The following is a 7,058-nucleotide window of genomic DNA, read 5'->3' on the forward strand; positions in this document are numbered from 1 at the left end:
ACTTCAGCCCTGGGAGTTTTTCAGCTCTGTTTCGCAGTGCAGAGATATGGGGAGTGAGCAATTCTGTCGTCACCTGCCTCATTTTATCCTCCAAATTATGAGGTATTTTTAGCTACTATATAAATGTGTTTGTTTGTTTGTTTGTTTTTTAGGTTCAAAGAAGCATGGGAAGCTGGGTAGGAAGAATTGTAACTTAAAGGTGATTATTTGAACATTATTTTGTTCCCAGCAAGGCTAATGAAACAAAAAAACCCGAAATCTGATCCTAAACATTTCAGACCCTTAGCCTGGTAGTTCACACCTTCCCTTATTTAAGAGACTAAATGTAAAGTAACATCTGGATGGGGCACCAGCTTTTAGTTAACATTTGAACAGCAGCAGTAGATCATTTCTGCAAGCAAACAGATGTTCTCACCAGAAAAAAAAAAAAAAAAAGGCAGAAATTTATAAATAGAGTAAGTGGGAAAAGAGATATGCCATTCTCTGAAAAGCAAATGTGAGCTATCTGATAGATCACTGACTTCTGCTGTTGCATTATCTAACTGTGCTCTCCTGTTCAGGGATGTGGTTAGTGGTAGCGCAGAGCACTCAGCCTCTTGCAGAAAGGGATTTATGTTTGAATCCTATAATGCAAAGAGCACCTAAGTGTGTGCTTACAGATATTGCAAGTTCCCTGCTGAATATAAATAGGCTTACTTATATGTTTTTAATTAAAGATGTGTCTAAATATTCTCCTGAATGGGTGTGAAGTAAAGATCAATTATTTCAAGATTTCACTGGATTTTTAAAAAAATGCACCAGAGTAGGATTTCTGCAGAACTTACTTTTTTCTTCCAAATAATTCTTTCTTGTGTAAATCACAATGTTGTGCCAGACACCTAAGCACAATTTCAGTCATTGTATTATTTTGTACATGGCACTTTCACAATAGATTTGGCAGCATACAAAAGCAATTCAGTGAAAACCCATGATTTCGTAGTGGGTCTTTCTTGAGTACAATATTTGGCATTCTGTTACAATACAGCAAATGTGAAACTAACATCGACAAGTTAAAATAGATTCTAGGTTTGGACTAAACAGAATCTAGTTCTAGTTCCTGTCTGCACTTCCCGAATGCTGAGTGAGTTTCTGTTCATGTGTCAACAGAACAACCATACATTTAGGTCTATTATGAATACAGTATGTGTTTGCACACAGTAAACTGAAGCAGTAAATGTAGTACAATTATCTTTAAATGTAGTGATTATGTGCCTGCCATTTCAGAATTTCTGAAGCACTTGGCATCTCTGTTTTGTAGTCTGGTAAATAAATACAAGCTTGGTTTTTTAATTTTTTTGTCCAACCCTGAGCACGTTGGAAGTCATATTTAAAACTTGTGCCTAGTTCTGATTTTTTTTCAGTGTGGAATTAAATTTTATACATTCATATAGTTATTCCTTTCAGAAAGACATTAGGTCCATTATGAACCTGCAGTTATAGACCCCAAATACAATCTTTACAATCTGATTGTCTTCCCATGAAAGAAAGCTGAGTTGGGAATAATGTAATAATTACAGCACATTACATAGTAGAAACTTACAAGCAATGATGTGTATATCTTATCTTTTGGTAACATCATCTCTTCTTTTAATTATTATTTATTATTTGTATGGTGCCATTATGTTATGTGATGATGTCTTATAGCTGACAAAATGATGTGATTTCAGAGGAATAAATAGGTGAAAGTCCAAAAGTAAGTCCTCATTGCTTTTGAGAGTCATTAATTGCTATTATTTTTTTTTTTTTAACTACAATTAGAACACTCTTCTGTTTCATCCAAGTCCTTTCTGTGGATAAGATTCCATAAAATAAAATATTCTGGGCCTGCATGAAGTCTTTTTTTTCTTTTTATAATATTTTGTCTAGATTTTGGAAGTTTTGACATCATCAAGCCAATCTGAAAAAGTGCATAAATCCACCAAATAGATGTAGAATACGCTGAAGGGGTCCTCTGTTGTAATAAAAATGACACTGTAATTAGAAAGGTAAACAGCTTGCTTGCATTTTTTAAACTTCAAAAAATTGCATCTTTTTTACTGCAAAGGACCAATTAAGTCATGCATGTAGCTGTATTCTTGTGATATCAACTGTAAGGATTACATTGTGTTTAAATGAAAATTAACAGGCACACATTTAAAAAGAAGACGAAGAAATGTAAATATATTTGATTAATAAAACATTTCTATTACCGTATCCTAAGCCTTTGTTTTATGTTAAGATTATGTATGGAACTTCGTGCATGCTATGCAGGAAACCAAACATGCTTAAATATGCATGCATTGAAGGCAGCCTCAAATAACCCCAGTGCCTTGCTGTAGTTTTCGTTATGAGCTTCCAAACAGGGTTTGAAGCTCAGATGTTGCAAACTGATTTGCAGCGAGAAGAGTGAGATCAAGTTGGGTTTTCTTGGTGACTGGGTCTCCATACTCCGGTTGAGGTAATGCTGAGAGCACAGTGCAGTCATAAGCTCAAGCAGTTTCTCAACCATGTTTCGGAATTTGTTTGTATATTTTTGTGGCGTAAATCGTGTCATATTGTAACCAAGTTTTTCTGTTCTGCATACTAGAGTGTGGGGGTGGGGTTTTTTTTGTGTTTGACAGCCTGAGTCTGGTTTAGTTACCTGAATCCTGATTTACAAGGATCACCATCTAGTGGACTAAGACAGAATTTCAAAACTCCAGTTGATGTGATGTCTGAGCTCATTTTTAAAAAATCATTCTAAAACCAAAGCTAAAAGCACTAACCATGCTCCACTGCAAGGGACCTTCAGTGCCTTTTTTAACATTATTTCACTGCCATTGTGTATGTCAAAGAGCAGCGATTAGTTCACTAAGTCACCCCTTGTTCCACTTGAAAAAATACCACTTGAGTATGAGAAAAATATGTCAGTTTCTGTCATTTTTCATGTTATATGACCTTTTACATAAGCACCAGAACCACCACGGTAGAATAATTGTGCAAAACTACTGTACTTGAGAAAATACTCAGGTAAATTGGCCAGCAGACTGCCTGCTGGTTTGCAAGTAGCAGGGATAGTCAATCATTCGAGGCAAGCTTCTATACACTCAAGGAAAATTCTTTATAACAAGAAATTGTATTGAGTCACGCTGTATGAGATTATATCGCCAAACCCACATAATCTGTCATGAGCTAATGAGACACAAATGTCTAAAGGGGATGGTGGGTGGAGAAGTCCTTTGGCTGATGGCCCAATCTACGATATAAAAGGATCCTGGGGTCCACTTTCTTGCAACTCTTCGGGTGCATGATTTAGAAGGGGTGAGGCTCAGGTCTGCTAATACTTTTCTTTTAATTCATTTACTGAACATTTTTAACTGGGCTGAGGGTTAGGAGGTTGCTGCCTTTTTACTTTTGTTCCTCTATGTGTTCACTGACATCTGGGGAAGAATCAATCCAGTATTAAAGCACAAGAAACCAGCAGAGCCAGACAGCATCAATTTTACTGTTAGTTGTTAGTTTTTTTAATCCAGATAAAGTGGACACTTGCTCCCAAACAAATATATAGAGATCAGCAGCATCCAAGTCAATGCACACACTACTTAGGTAGCTTCCTTGGCACCACTGAGCATCTGCCCATTAAAATAAGTCCAGAGACTTCTTACAATCACAAACGCAAGCTATACTTGAGCTGATGAGATACAGATGTTGGAGCTGCACTCTAACTTCCATGTATTGAATGTTCATTCTCCCAGCCGTGGACTCGCTTCTTTTCCTACTTGCTAAAGGACAGTCAGCAAAACATTTTGACAGCAGACTTAGTCAATCTCATCTTCTACAGTTGCAGAGGATCTGATAGCCTTTTGGACTAGACTGATAATGCAGGGTGCTTAACATACCCAGTTGTCTGGTGGAACAGACATATACACCAACCAATGTATAACAATAATTAGGTGCCTAAGAATAAGTTCCGTACAAGCCAGTGCATTGGATGGGGGTTTTGACTTTCTCCTCAGTAATTCCTCGTGGTCATCTTGAGGTAGGTCCCTGATCAGCTAGTCAAGAGATAGATAGCCATCGACACCTTCTTCACTCTAAATCTGAATCTTTCGCATAGGCATAAAGCTGACTAAGACGACCACAGATGGGCACAGCCGCGGGTGGTTTTCCATCCGCATAAGTAAGGCGATCAATAAACTAAGACCTAGATATCCAAACACGACTAAAATTAGTCCAAGGACATGGGGAGGGAAGAGGAACATACAGTCTATTATAAAAGCGATCAAAATCTTCACACTCAACTCAGTAGGTCTCTCCTTTGAAGACTGCATTGACAAACCTTTTTCTTTTTTTCAGTTTAATTTTTATTACAGATAACATAACTTGAGGGATACCCACAGTCTTGGAAAGCCATATTAGTGAATCCTAGGCCATCCTTTGTAGCCACAGTTGGATCACTCTAGTTTTCTCCCATGTCTTCTTCTTCACCAGCCATAGCAGATGAGTATTACTAGTATTTCCCATTAGATTTAAACTTTTTCCATTCTTTAGTCTTCACCCCCTCCCAACTTGGCTCTCATCATTTCCATCTATTATACTTTTATTTTTCTCTTCCCCTCTGACATTACTGCATTCAATCATTCTCTTCATCTCTAGAGTTTCTCCAAATAAGCTTGCAAATGACTAAGGAAAGAACTTGTATTTATTTATATTGGCACATCAAGTCACAGAAATACTTTTTTTTTTCTATAATCTCAGCCTCAATAGAATAAGTCAAACGATAATAGTCATGCAGAGCCTTCAACCTGGAATTATTTTTTTTTTTAGGGAGCCAAGAATATTTTGGCCTACAGCACACACACAACCAATGATCAAATATTCTTCTGGAAGCTATTTAACTTTTTTTTTTCATTAGTCTTTTATTGGGGTAATTGTTTTCTGTTTTTTCCCCATGGCATAAAAGGTAATTAGATAGCCAGTAAATTAAAATTTTTATAGAGAAAATGCTTTCTACTGAGTAAAAAAGAGCACAATTAAATGCACGCACTGAGCCATACTTGTGATCTCTGTGTGTTTGTCTGAGTCTTTCTTCACTTTCTCTTTTTTTTCTTTAACACATAAAAAGCCAATTTCTTCTTCTTACACATAAGATCTTCAAGAATGGGGATAATATATTGCTGTAATACTGCACAATGAAATGCTGCAGTAGTGTCTGATCAGTCAGTGATAAGAACACCATGCAACTCCCATCTCAGTTTTTGAAATTGCTTATGTGATGAAGATATATGTTCCATGAATAGGGAGGCAGATACAACTGAAAACAGTATCTGATTCATTACCATGAGGCTGTTTAACTTGTTTTTATTTAATGAGCTAATGACAGAAAGGAGGTTGCACTCTTCTTTAACAGTAGGTAAGCAGGTTTGGGAACCTTAAGCTCTGAAGGAAATTTAGAAGCATATTGTGTCTGCCTTCCATCTTACTAGTTTTTCTTTGCTCTGTGCTAACAGTAGAGCCCCTAGAGAGAGACCTTCTTCCAAGTGCATATTTTCAATACAGATTTTTCAGATTTTTTTTTTCCCTACCAGAATTTACTCTTTAGAAAAGTAGAGGGCTTGCTTGAAGTGAAAAAAAAGAATAAAAATTTCTTCCATACATTTTAGGAAAAAAAAAATTTAAAAAGTCTCTATACAATGGAATGTTTTGTGCATGATTTCTCTTCTTCAAGAGCTGCTTTTCATCCAAAAAGTATTTTGAGAGATGCTTACTGTCTAGGTCTAATTGCTGACGCAAAAAATTATGACCATTTGTATACTACAAATCATGGCTCTCCATAGTGTCTAATGGTTGGTTCTTCTGTGTAATCTTCTTAGTAACATTGTTGACTTTTAAATTATTGTTTTACCTTTTACTGTGGCAGCAAAGATCATCTATCTCTTTCAGTCTGGCATGGTCATATGGTCTTAATTCACCCCAAGTCAAGTTCTAATGAAGGTATAGCATTGTGTAGTTTATCATACGTATTAACAAGTCATACTGTAGATTGTGGAATAATTTTAAACTATATGCAGCTTCTCTCTTTCCTCTCTTTGATTTGCCAGTACCTGTCTGGTTTAGGATTTTCCTGTGTTGAATATGGTTGCTGGCTCACTCCCTGCCATCAGCCCAAGTACAAGGGCTCTGCCCACAAAATCCCACAGCAGACTCACGGCAACTTCAGTACGCTTCTACATTGCCTTCAGGCATAAAGATTCCCAGATCTGATTCCATCCCTGTAAAGGACAGCACAGCCTTCTTTCTATTATTGGCCCACTAACTAAAAACAAGTTAAGCACCCCATGGAAATGACCCAGATGTTGGTTTTGGTTTTATCTGCCTAATTCTTGCTTTCTCTTGTGATATTTACCATCATGGAAACTGTTTACATATGGTTAATCGTCACTTCTTTGTGACGTAACTTAGTTTGTATCCCTCTTGCCTTTGAATATGTCATTAACAGCACAGGTAATAAAAATTACCAGGTTAAATTAGGATAAAAGCCTTAATAAAATAGTACAACAAATATATGTTAATATACTAAAGCTATTAAAAATTGTCATTTGTTTATGTTAGGACAAAGCAGAGGTGTCACTATGCTGGAATTTTTTTTTAACCCCTGCAGTTTTTACATATGAAGTAAATTAATTGTCTGCCAAAGTACCTTGGTATGATGGCTTCATTGAATTTTTTTTTGGTGGGGGGGAGGGGGGCTGTTTTTCACAAAATACTCAACCTATTCAACCTACTTAGTGAGGCTGAGATGATGCAATCTATCCCCAAATCTGTCACAACCGTAGCTGTAGTAATTTAAAATAACCAATCCAATCATCCAGCTCTTGATTGTTTGATGTTCTTTCTGGCTTTACACTTTTGATTAAGAGGCTCAGCAAAGAGGTGAAGTTGCAGAATAGCAAAGGGTTCCTTGACCTAAAGAACTTGAAGTCAGCAGGTCACTTATAGTGACTGTGATTTATTGAACAATAAACACAGCCTCAACAAACCCTTTTCTTTCCTCACTGGCC

At 36.7% G+C, this 7,058-nt stretch overlaps 1 protein-coding gene across 2 annotated transcripts in view; it reads left to right on the forward strand.

Annotated features, from left to right (window-relative positions):
* PRDM6 (PR/SET domain 6) overlaps nucleotides 1-2,162 on the forward strand; it is a 78,607-nt gene extending 76,445 nt beyond the window's left edge. For both annotated transcript variants that reach the window (XM_063321182.1, XM_063321183.1), the window contains one exon: nucleotides 1-2,162. This exon is cut by the window's left edge and continues 2,074 nt beyond it. The gene's annotated coding sequence lies outside the window, so the exon portion shown is untranslated.
* The last annotated feature ends 4,896 nt before the right edge of the window (nucleotides 2,163-7,058 follow it).

Source organism: Chroicocephalus ridibundus, chromosome Z (genome assembly GCF_963924245.1).
Source record: "Chroicocephalus ridibundus chromosome Z, bChrRid1.1, whole genome shotgun sequence".
Lineage (NCBI taxonomy): Eukaryota > Metazoa > Chordata > Aves > Charadriiformes > Laridae > Chroicocephalus > Chroicocephalus ridibundus.